This window comes from Anomalospiza imberbis, chromosome 6 (genome assembly GCF_031753505.1).
Source record: "Anomalospiza imberbis isolate Cuckoo-Finch-1a 21T00152 chromosome 6, ASM3175350v1, whole genome shotgun sequence".
Lineage (NCBI taxonomy): Eukaryota > Metazoa > Chordata > Aves > Passeriformes > Viduidae > Anomalospiza > Anomalospiza imberbis.
In genome coordinates this window covers 56742365-56755085 of record NC_089686.1, presented here as the reverse complement: position 1 = coordinate 56755085, position 12721 = coordinate 56742365, and the positions used below count along the sequence as shown (strand labels likewise).

Below are 12721 nucleotides of genomic sequence, written 5' to 3'. Positions count from 1 at the left end.
GAATCACTTTGTACTCTTGACTTCTCCACAGCAGGTTTGATGAGAGCAGATAAAGACAATTTCAGTTTTTTATTCAATAATGAGTTTTACTTAATGTAGTCACCAGCAGACTTGGTGATCCTATTTCCCATTTTATATGGTGTGATTTTAACCGTGCAGTTTTCCCTTTTTCTCTGTCAAAATAACCTGAAAAACAGGTTTCTTATATTTTGTACTTAAGTTTCATTCTGACCAAGGTAGTGAACAGCTGTGGTCTTGCTGTAAGTTGTGAGACTGGAAGTGACTCACTGGATCATAGAATCCACCTCTCTGCTGCAGCATTCATCACATCTTATAAATTCCCTTTAAAAACATCCAAACTTAGTCTTGAAACTGCTTTGTCATGCACCTCACCTGCTCTGAGATATCTTACATTGTTTAAAAAATGATGTTAATGAACTTGGAAGGCCTCAGCTCTCCTTACTGCTGCTAATTAAGCTTTTTTCTTTTTTTTTTTTTCTATTTTTTTTCTTTTTTTTTTTTCCCCAAGATATACACATGAAAATATGGTGTGTAGGTGTTTCTTTCCAGTTGCTCCTGCCAGAATGCTGCTCTGGGACCCCACTGATTAGAAACACAATTATTTTGCTCAGCCTTCATGGCAAATTGATCTGTGCTTGGAAGTGTCACCCAGCTTGCAGATTTGGTCATGCAGTTTCTTGTGCTGTCAGAACTCTTCTGGGGAGGTTTGTTTCAAATAAGTCTAGGATTGCTCACTGAGTTATGGGCATGCACAAACTTATTTTGTCAGTTTATATTACATGAAGAATGTAGGAATAGGGTGGAAGATCCAGGGTTGCTGAGTGACACTGTAGTAAGGGAAGAAATGCCTGGGTTATCAGAGTATGAACAGACTGAGACAGAGTACAAAAGCTTTGTAAATAGAAATATTTCAAGATATCTCAGTTGTGTGTTTAAAGTCAGCATTACAGAATTCTTCTCATCCATGGGGAGGATTTAAGTTTAGAATGCATTGAAAAGTAGTGTTACTGTCTCTATGATAGTTTTCCTAAATCAGTGAAAAACATACTTTAAGAAAGCTTCTGTGATCACAGACTATTCTGAGCTGGAAGGGACCCAGAAGGATCATCCAGTCAAATTCTTAGGTGGATGGCCCATACAAAGATCAAACCCACAATCTTGGTGTTATTAACACCATGCTCTGACCACCTGAGCTCATCTCAGGGCTTTTATGAAAGGAAATAGCATGACCCGAGCTTATGTCTTCTGGCAGGAACAGGAATGACAAAAATATCCTTAAAATTTTCTTTTCCAGATTTTTTTTCTCTTCCTTCACAACTTCTGTTGTCTTCATTGGTGAATTTCTAACTACGTCCATAGCTAATTTCTTAGCTATGCCATTAAATTGTTCTTTTTCCTTTCAGTTCTTATTTTCTGGACTGATACTATAACATTCTGAATTGAATCCATAATTTATATAATGGTATTATAAATTAAGCAGGTTACCTTATTTTTACATTTTAAAATTAATGGGTAAGTAGATTTCACTTTCATCTGATATTCTAAGAATATCAGAATTTACTATCAGCCTCTGGCAAGGAAAATCAAATGGATTTTTAGATAAATGCAACAAAAAATCCAGAAATACCTCTCTAGAACTCTATTTTTGTATTCAAGTGCTAGTAATCATGGAGTTGTTCATGAAACATTTTCTTGATGAAGTAGGATGGGGCTCTTTCATATATTCCTTGAAGTTCTTTATTGATGCTTTCAGGTCACATTTGCACAAATTTTGGTAGGGCTCTGGCAAAGGCAGTTTGACCCAAGAGCATAGAAGGGAGAAATTTAATACCATAAGTGAGGCTGTGTGCTTCCAAAATTTGAAAATGGCTGCTTAGGGCTTGGTAACTGAGGAAACCTCCTCTGAGTCCAGTCATTCACCCCCACTTTGTATCAGAATTGCAGATCATCTTAATAATCATTTCTTGTATCCTAACATCCGATTTTGGACACTGCTTCTACATTCACTGAGTCTCTTGACAGTATTGAATATTTTGGGCTGTAAGGGGCAGCAGCTGTAGAAGGAGGGGTTTTTTGTGGGAAGGTTGCAGTGTCTGTTCATATATTATTCTGCCACATGATGTCCTCCTAAACCAGGTTAGAATTATGGAATGCAGGTACTCAATCTGTGCAATTCTTCAGCATCCAGACATGTATTTCTGTAAAAGGTACCAATCTTGTAGTAAACTATTACTCTAATCAGAAATGCCTCATCTGTAATTAGTTTCAGTTGCCATATATGGATAGTGAACATTTCTCCTGAGGCTGAGTGTTATTAATACAGCCTCATGGTCACCTGCATTAAATTCCAAAGCTTAAGAAACTTCAGCATTTTCAGTTTGTTCAGCTTAGTCTTACTGGTACTGCTCACTACTTTCTAGAAGCATTTTGTACTAGTGGTGTATCTTTTGAGCCAAGGCACATTTTGAATGTTGCACGCATTATGAGAGTGTTGTAATTAATCTTATGAATAAATGACTTTAAACAAAACATCTAGTACTTGTATTTTGTGTATGACAGAAACAAAAACTTACGTACAGCATCCTTTGTACAGCTACGTACAGTTACGTACAGCTTTTCCTTTGTGTCATATTACTTGTTGCTTTAAATAACTTTTTCTGTCAAAAATGACTGTTCTTTATAATGCTGGTGTAGTAAATTTTTGTGTACGTAGGTTTGCACAAGTGTTAGTTTTCTGCCAGTTCATTAAGTTAGAGGAGATCATCTGCCACCCAGACAAAGGAAAATATTGACACTAAAGAAGCAGCCCTGAGGATTTTGGTCATGGTGCTGAGCACCTGGTTCACTGGAGGTCAGTAGTACACGGTCTTGTCTCAGCTCTCAGTGTAGTGCTTCAGAATATTAACCAAAACAAGGATAGAAAAATAACCCTGCTTTGTTTCCAGCAGAGTCAACAGGTCTGTCTTCTCCCATACTTTAACTGAGTCTGTGCATATTCATATATATGTGCAGGAATGTGTATCTCACCCTATGGAAACCAGCAGAGATACAAGTGAAGCTTCACCCCTTGCTCATCTGAGCTTTTACTGTGTTAGGGGATTACACTGGTCATGGATTATTTATAACAGCACAGGTTTACAAGGTGGCTGGATAGTAGCAGAGAGAAAATTTTCCAACACAGATATCTCAGGTTTACTTGCAGATCTGGCTCTTAATATGTGCACTGAGTTAGAAACTTGGAATTATGACACACTGCAGGGCTTTTTTCTGGTATGGAATTGAAGTTTAACCTAAACTTCAGTGTAGGATTTTTAAATTGACTCATTCTTCAGTTAAACAAGAAGGAAAAGGGTCACATAGCAAATTATTAGGGAAATTAAAAGAACTGTTTTCTGTGGAATACTCAGTAATTGGTCCATCCCTCTGCCCTGAATGCATCCAGTACTATTTAAAGTAATTATACTAATCATCACAATATTTAGGCATAGATTACATTCATAAAGAAAAAAGAAAATGCTGTTCTAGCATGCCAGTGAAATCTGCTTTGACAAGTTAATCCAGTATTTATTTAATTAAATAATGGTAATAAAATATTTAATTGCACTTTAAGATTTCTATTTCTGTCATCCAACCATGCAAAAAATTCCAAATCTAACAAATGTCCAGCAATGAAAATGCCTCAAGGACATCAAATACCAGCCCATTATACAGATTAATGAAAGAAACTGAGCTGCAATGATCACAGGTTTTAAACATTTAATTCCCTTTCTGTTCTTTGAGTCTTAAGCAAAAGGGAAATATCCCTCTCCTCCCCAAGCCAGCCCTGTTTGTTTCTGAGGAATGTTAATCAGCTTCCTAGTGCCAGCAGGCTACAATCACCAACTACTAATTAGTTTTAGATAATGATATTGGTAATGAGGCTCTAGTTTCTCAGAGGCACCAGACTGAGCTTGATTCAGGTTTATTCAGTTATTTATTAATAATGTTATTGTGCAGTATGAACAGTTTGAGCATGTTTAATGCCAAATATTTGTCTTTCACTTAATAGTATCAACACACCATTTTAAAACAGGTTTTGCTGATAGAGCAGCTGATTTTAAATTAACTTGCCATTTAACAGTGACAGTGTTTGTCTCCTTGTAACTCCAATTGTTTGATTACTCTCTTGGACATGTTTACTACTCAGGCAATTATCTAATTACCTGAGGTAAGAACATGTAATTGGGGCAGTTTTTAAATTAACTTCCTGTCACAATGCCTCTCTAGGAGGTCTGTTCATGGTCTCATGTCAAGTGCTGCTATTTTTGCAAGGCGTAAAATTCTCTGCTAGGTGTTTCACGAACAAGATTTTAATTTGTTGGAGCTGCCAACTGTGAGGGGTAGAGAAAACAGATCAGTCTCCACTTCATGTAGTGCTGTTGTCAGTTTTGAGGTTAATTTGTATGTTCCCAAAAGTTAGCCTTAAAATACTTTCCACCATTAAGGCAGAGAAAGAATACTGTTATCCAGGAGATGATAACAAATTCTGTGGAATGATTTCCTACCTGGAGCTGTATCAGGGAGTGAAAAATGAGACATTTCAGCATCTACATGAGGATCTCAGTTTGGTACCACCTTTCTATCTGGTAAGTTTACAGTGGAGGATTGTGTTTAATGGGTAAAAACATGGAAAAATGCCATGACTGTTTCCTTGTAACGTGGTGTATTGAAAGTAAGACTGGAGGAGGCAGGAATGTAACATGTTTCCTGGCATGCTGTCTTTGCTTCTGCTAAACATTGCAGGCCTCATTTGACCTTTAATCCCTAAAAAACACCAACCCACTGTCAGAAGATCATGGTGGAAGAATGTAGCATATTGAAACATTTTGGATTTTATGCTTTTTGTCTTTTCATTGCTGTCTTCTGCTTTTATATTTTCAGTATTTTAGAGTAAAAGCCTGAATTTTATTGATAGTCCCAAAAGATCAGGGGTTTAAAGGTGTAATTTTTGTCAAAGTCACATATCTAAGTTGCCGTTCTGAAAATTCTTGCAAGTGCTTTCTATTGGCATGTGGAGTCCATTTTTGGCTTGTTTTTGTAGTTGAAAGTTCCCCAGTATGATTAAAACATTCTCAATTTTGACAAATGAGCACTATAAACTAATGGATTTGTTATTCTTTTGAGTAAATATGTGGAAAGCAGTTTTCAAGGCATATGTAATTGTATTTATGCCATCAAGAAAATGAGTGCTATTTCTATATTCCACTCAATAGAGCATCTGTCTGAGATGAAGAATACCTCGAGTTTTTGGTTTGGCTTCCAGTAAAATTTCTATCACCAATAACAAATGTAAGAATCCTTAATGAGATGCTGTGTTGCTCTGTCAAATATGATCCTTCTACTGGGCCCAAGAAACCTTGAATTATTTTCCTTGCAATAATGCAACTTCTGCTGAATATTATAGAATAGTTTCCAGCTTGCTTCTTAATGCATTCCTTGGGAAAATGGAAGACATGGATTTGAGCTCACTCATTCTGAGGAGAAATCAAGGTTGAGCTTTATATTTCATAGGTGACTGCTAGGCTCTTCTATGAACAATAGTAACTTTTTTTTTTTCTTAAATTGTGTTTTGCCTTTCTACTTCCAAATAAAAAAATACACTCGGTATGTTTCAACATTGTAATCAGCCCAGCTGAAGCCTATGGATATCAGGATATATCAGTTATAATGAAAATACAAATTATAGGTAAGTGAGGATCTGGGTTATCCTAGGTTTTAGGCTAGCTGTGTCCTCCTCTGCTCACCAGCTCTATTCCATGGGAAGTGTGGTTTAAAATATGCTTTCCTTGTATTATGATTGTAGAAAACATTTTTCTCTTTTTGTTTAATGTAATGGGGGGACAAACCTATTCCAAGGTTGTATTTTACAAACTGAAATTGTCTACAGTAGGTAGAATTTGAGGTTAATGGCATTAGAGTATGGCAATTTCTGAATGACTGTGCATAGCTGTGAACTTTGATAATTAAAAAGAAACCTTTGATAATTAGGAAGAATCAGGAGCAGATTGCTTCAATATTGAGCATGCTCTCCAAACTTGCCGATCAAACATGGGATGCATCCCAACTATGAGATACTGGAATCGGATTAGTAAAATCCCAAGATTGACAGAATAACTTTCTCCCTAATTTTACCAGGCACTGAAGTGAGAGTGACAAGCCTGTAATTACCAGGGTCTTCCTTCTCACCCTTCTTGAACTTTTGCCACTTTTCAGTCAGCTGGAAGCTCTCTAGACTATGAAGAGTTTTCAAAAATAAGGAGAGAGGTGCTGCAGTAACATCAGCCAGCTCTTGCAGTACCCTGGGATGAATGCCATTGGGCCCCATAGGAGATGAGGGGAAAAATAGCACAGTTTGGTTGTACTCCCAATGGTCAGCTGATGTTTCCTTTTCTTCCTGGAAGCACATAATGCACATGGACATTTCCTCTATTTCTGCCACACCAATTTTCTGCTTCCTTTTCTCCTGGAAATATGAAATGATTGCAGCTTACCAAGGTGCCAATAACGGTGAGCTAGTTCAGTGAAGAGCTGGTGGTTTATAATTTAGACATGCCATGTCGCTGTGTGTCACACAACATCATTCACATGAGGATTGTGATGTGCTTAAATGACAAATGCATCACTCTGTGCCAAACTCCTCAAAGCTTGAATTTCTATACTTATTTGGAAACAAACCCCTTAATAATGGTGATGGGTATTTCAACTCTTCTGCTAGTTTCAATTTTCTTTAGTCTGTCTTGATGTGTGAGAAGTGCAGGTCATTAACTTGTCAGTCAGGCAAAGGCAATATTGCTTTACAGCCTTCTAATTATTTTAGGAAAAAAAAAATTCTGTACACACATGTGTCCAGTGAACTTTTGAGGGTAAAGTTATCTTTGACATCTGAGAAGTATGACACAGCAGTGTAATAGCACATACTGCTACTTGGAGGAGTTCTGCTGACTTTTATCGTAAAGAACCTATTTAAGTTGACTCCTAAAATTGCTTTGTTTTCCTGTTAGCTACCTAAAGGTATGAGAAAAAAAATTTTTTTTAGCTTTCTTGCCCTTGGTGTGGCCATGTTGACTGTCAGCAGTCACCTCCTTATTTCCCATGTGCCTCAGCATAGTTTCCAGGAGTATCTGCTCCATGACCTTACAGTATTTAGGTTCTGCTGTGCCAGTGTACTAACTCATGAAAACTCTATTTTGGTGTCCTCAGTTTCCCAGTCTTGGGGGAATGATTTCCTTTTGGTTTAATGATGTTTTTCTGTTGTGGCAAGAAGCTTTACAATGAAGAAGAGACTAGCACATAAAAGCTGTTTTACCTTGGTCAGACCAATACACTGATTTATTAGGGAATTTAGCCAATGGGTTTAGCAGAGTGTGAGATACCAGTGAGACATCATGGTAGATATCTGTCTCAAGAGATCTTGCTTTTTATCTCAATATGGTTAAATCTCCACTCCCCACCCCCAAAATATTTTTGTAGATAATTACAACAGAGAGCTTTGAAGAGGTGAGGATACGAGGGACAGTGGCTGAATGCCATTTCTGGCTTATCTGTTGTTTGAAAATACAAGTTGATGTCTGGCAGAAAGATAAAGCTGAATGCTCTTTTAGTTGGAGATACTCTGTGTTTTGCTGGCCCTGGATTCCTGAAGTTGCTATCTACTTCCTGAAAATCTGTAAGGTAGTCCACTTCTAAAAACTATATTTTTGTTGTATCCATCTTTTGGATAAAGTAACTTAGCTTTTTACTACTTTTCCTTAATGTGGCTTTTTTTGGGCATGTAAGTACCTTCATTTTATCATGTGGGAAACAAATGGGAGAAAGCCACTTTCTTATAGATATTCTAAGTAAATTTCAGATCTTTTTGTATTTGTATAGGAACATCTCAGGTGGCAGATATCATATAACATGAGACACGCTTTTTTAATGAGAAAAGCAAAATAAGAGTGAATTAATCCAAATTAAGACTGAGTGAGAAGAACTCAATGATTATCTGTATTTTGGTTTTGTATGATATCCTGAAGTTCTGTTACAGCTGAGTGACATGCTCACAGCTAAAGGCAGTTTTGTGCAACCTATTTAAAACATTTTGAAATGTAGTTTTAGAGCAGTTGAAATGCAGATAGACGAAGTTCATTTGACAGTGCAGTCTGGAAGATGTAAAAATGCTCAAGCACAACCTCGAGCGTACAAGTAGTTATGTCCAAGTTTGTGCCATGTCATAGCACATATCAGCGTTGGTTTTATGGGCCTGTGAAGGAAGCTAATATTTCAAGACATTGATTGTTGATCCCCTCAATCCCAGGCTTGTAAGACAATTTAGAATGCTCCTTTCTCCTCTCTATCCTTTGTAAATTTTATAGGTAGTATTCTCTTCCCTCAATCTTCATACCCTAGGAGTTGCATATATTGAAATGAAGAGTTGTAAAAGAAACATTGCTTGTATTTTAAAAAACACAAACTACATCAAAAGCAAAACAAACCTGTCTTCACCTTGTCAATTGACTAAGAGGCTAAATAAATGAGTTTGGTTACCTTTCCCCCTTCCTCCAGAAGACAAATTTTGGTTTTCACAGTAAAGTACTATGCAAGTCGAATGCAAATCTAATTCAAATTGTAGTGCAAATCTATTCTTTTTACACTTATTTTTAAGGAAATCCTGATGTTGCAAGTTGTTTCCCTCTTTTATGCCAGAATAATATGAAATGTTTTGGCCATTCTCCTGAAATTGGGTTGTCCAAGTCAGAATTTCAGCTTTTGATTTTGGGAATTATGTGTATGACTATCACCAATATGTGTAGCATGCACAGAGCACTAGCACAAAATGTGAGAGGTCTAGATTTAAATCTCTGCTCTTCTTGATTCAGAGCAGTTTACCCTGCATTACCTGGAGGCATGCAGGGCATGAACTTGAATATGGATCCCCTGTTTCAAACCACGCCACTAGACAGGCTTATCAGGGCAGAGCACAAGTTTATGTGAATATATTCATATGTATGCTTCTCCTATGGTATAGCTCTGTGCAAAGAATGCAGCTTGGAATAACAGTTATGATAAAGTTTCATTTAATCAAAAATACTCTGTTCATGTCTAAGCCTATAAATAGCAAATATCAGAATAACTCATTAACATTTCACTTAAAGCCAATAATCTGGGCATTTAAAAGGTCGTTATCAAGCAATTAGTTTGCTGTCTGTTGAATATTGGACTTTTTAAAATTGCAGCTGAAAGGGGGAATTGGAAGTGGAAGAAACTTGCAGACAGAGCAACAAAAATAAATGAAATTATTTGCTATCTGGTGAAAAAACTCTCCAGAAAAGCAGATATGGATTTCCAAAAGTAGGCTTCCTATCTGATAGCCTGTTCTTTCCCCTCTCTCCTTAAATCTGCAGCAAAGTTATGTTCCTGTCACTTTTTCATTTCCATTGTGGTTACATCAGAGAACACCAAATTATTTCCTCAGTGATGACATGGGAGGGAAAAAAAATAATTGAAAGATAAAGTCCTTATTCAAACACTAATTACCAAGTTCCAGCATTCTGTGCTAGAATGAAAGATAATGTCTTAAGCTCCCTGTCATCAGACAGGTGTCCCTGCCCATGGCAGAGGGATTGGGACTAAATGATCCAGAAAGTCCCTTCCAAGCCTTAATATTCCATCATCAGTGTCCTGGACAGCAGTACGTGTTCTGCAATGGCTGCACAGTAAAAGCATCCCAAACTGTAGCTGCTTTCTGCTTTTATTTAGCTTGATTTTTGGGGTTTTTTAAAGTGAAATAACTAGCAGAAAACCAATTAATATTTTAATTGTATAAACCTTCTGAATTTAATATTTTAATTGTATAAACCTTCTGAAACCTTTATGGTAGTCAAATGACTGGGAGAGTACAGTGCCAGAGGAACTGGGGTCACTGGAGACTCATTCCATGTATCACTTTTCAGCATACTGAATATGCTTGGGAATAATTAAAAAAAAAACCCCCGAGCCCAATGCTTTAATTCAGGAACACAATTTGGTGGTAATTTACATAACAATAAAATGCTGTTAAGCAAATGTTACAAAGTGGTGTAGGTATTGAATGAGGTAAGAAAGGAGATAGAAATAAGAATGCAATATGCTAGTAGTGCTCTAATCTCACCTTCCTTTTTTAAGGATGAGTTTAATCCTTTTCTGATTTTTTTCTCGTTTGTCTCCTAATTTTGTTTATTAAAACACTTCAATTCTGCCTACTTGGCTCTTTCCTCTAGAGTGACATGTGAATGGGTCTGTAAAATGAAACATCTTCACTGGCATGTTCACAGAATAGCACAGTGATATATCAACATTTCTAAGAGTTTCAGCCTGAAGAAAAGGCTGAAAGTCCTTGTTGTGAAATAAAGAACATTCCACCTGACACTTGGGCCAAATTCAACTAATAATCTGGGAGTTTATTCTTATCATTTGTCATGGAATCACTGAGGCATCAACTTCTTTCCCAGATGTTTGCTCTTATTTAATTGCTGCTGTGGTGCTGCCATGGTGGGTGTGATGAAAGGTTCTTTGGCTGATGCCTCCTCAGTGCTGGAGGGTGCAGCAGTTCTGTGCTTGAGCAGTGGCTGCCAGGCCTTGGCACTGACTGCACCCCCTGCTTTTATTCCAATTACTTCCAACTTGTTGCCTTTAGTGTTTTTAAGTGGGGGGTGAGATGAACTGGCAAATTAGGTAGAGTGAGCAGGCAGACATATTTCTTATTGTAAAGAAAGGAAATTGCTGTAGCTGTGAAAGATGGAATCCTGTTAAAGAGATTCCCCCACAGCTGACACCAAAACCTGCCCACAAGCAGAAGGGTGATACCTCCAGCTGAGTGCTCGTCCCAAACCCTCCTGCCACAAGAACACTGTGTTTTGGGGGTTGTGTTTTCTTGCAGTGTCAAGAAACCATCCTCACTTTTCTGCCTGCTCCGGAGGGAGAAGATCAGTGAGGGCTTCAAGGGGTGCAGGCACCCGAAACCCAGGAGACTGCCCAGAAATCTCTTTGTAAATCTCATCTTGGCCACTGAGATCGAACAGATGGCTAGTACTTCCCTGCCTTTACCCTTCCTGAGGAGATAAGTTGTGTTCTGGAGAAGCTGGCTGCAGAGGGGTGCGGGCTGTCCCATAAAGGACGATGGTCCTGGAGCCAAGAGGGACCAGGGCCCAGGCAGGACAGTGCCATTGTTGTCCCCAGCGCAGTCCCAGGTCCCTGGGGCTGCAGCTCCCAAGTCATTTAAGGGCTGTTGGTGCACTCAAGGCCCCAGTGGAAAGTTTGTAAGGAATAGCTATCGGTGGTGAGCTGGCACTTTTATTTGTGCAGCAGTTTTTGTGCAGTTGGCCTCTGGCAGAATTTGGAATAAATCAAAATTATTTCAATTCTTCCTGAGATAAGAGAATTATTCCCACTTGCAGATTAATGTGAGACATTTTTGCCATTTTCTCATGCAACATAATAGATATTCTCCCTGTGGATAATGGCTGAGTTAGTAGACTGAATATAAGAATTAAATCTATCAATATTCTTCAGTATTACGTGGTTTTGTTCTGTTATACAGATCACTACGTTAATACAGTCAGAAGATAAAATTGTACAGACTGTTAAGTCTTTGGAGCTTTTGGCCTTGGATTTTTTGAATCACAAAACTTTTGATTGCAGCACGAACCTTCTCCTAAAAATTTAGGACATTTCAGTGGTAAAATACCATGCAGAGTATTTCAATTCCTTACTACGTAGATTCTCAAAACCTTGTAAGAGAAGAGTCATTAACATTTAGAGTTTTGGTTGCTTTCTCTATAATCTTCATGTTCAAATAAAGTTTTGGATCATGATTTGATGTTCAGCCCCTGTTCTGCTCATGTGTTTTATCCTGCTGTACAAATTATTCTTATATGTGGTTAGTTAGCTTACTCTAAGAGGAACTGGGTTTTAGGTTGGAAATACCTGGTTTTTGAGAGCCCAGCAGTTTGAAGGAAACCTAGGCTGCAACAAGGTAAATATTAAAATACAGATCCCTCAAAAGATTAAGTACCAAACTTCAGTAGTTATGTTAGCAATTTTTGTCTGTCTCATAGTGTTTGTTCCATTCTCTAATTTTATCTTGTCTTTAATGAGATTATGTATTTTTGAGTAGTGAACAAGTATAGAAGTTCTTGTTTAAAAACAAATATTTTCGTCATACTTAGAATGTTTTGCTGAAGAAGTCTTGGCCAAAAGTGAAAACTGCAACTTTTAAATGAAGATCTGAAATATTTTGAAGATGAATTATGACTATTTTTTTTTGTACTGCTTTTATGATGATTTTCACAGGAGTTGCTTCCCAGCCCCCTTTTAAATCAACCCTGCAGGGAACTATTTCTATTGGAATGTTTTACTTTGCTAGTCTAATGGAGCTCTAGGTTGAAATTGTGCTTTTAGATGCTGCTGCAATACCTATATAAAAAACCCCAGCAAAATAAAAATTTAAAAATGCAAACAAAGAAAATTCAACAAAAAAAGCTGAACAAAGAAAAGCCAATCACCACCACCACGAAAAAATTCAACAAAAAAAACCCCACCACAAACCAAAAAAGCCATCCCAATGTCCCAAAACTTTGTGACGCCCTTATGGTCTTCATAGAATTCATTAACCTGCACTGTTAATAGTAAGGCTGCTGCAGCA

At 37.5% G+C, this 12721-nt stretch overlaps 1 long non-coding RNA gene across 2 annotated transcripts in view; it reads left to right on the top strand.

Annotated features, from left to right (window-relative positions):
- Positions 1 to 4241: 4241 nt before the first annotated feature.
- LOC137476382 (uncharacterized) overlaps positions 4242 to 12721 on the top strand; it is a 32795-nt gene continuing 24315 nt past the window's right edge. For both annotated transcript variants that reach the window (XR_011000331.1, XR_011000330.1), the window contains exon 1: positions 4242 to 4646. This is a non-coding gene — a long non-coding RNA (uncharacterized lncRNA). The remainder of the gene's footprint in view (positions 4647 to 12721) is intronic.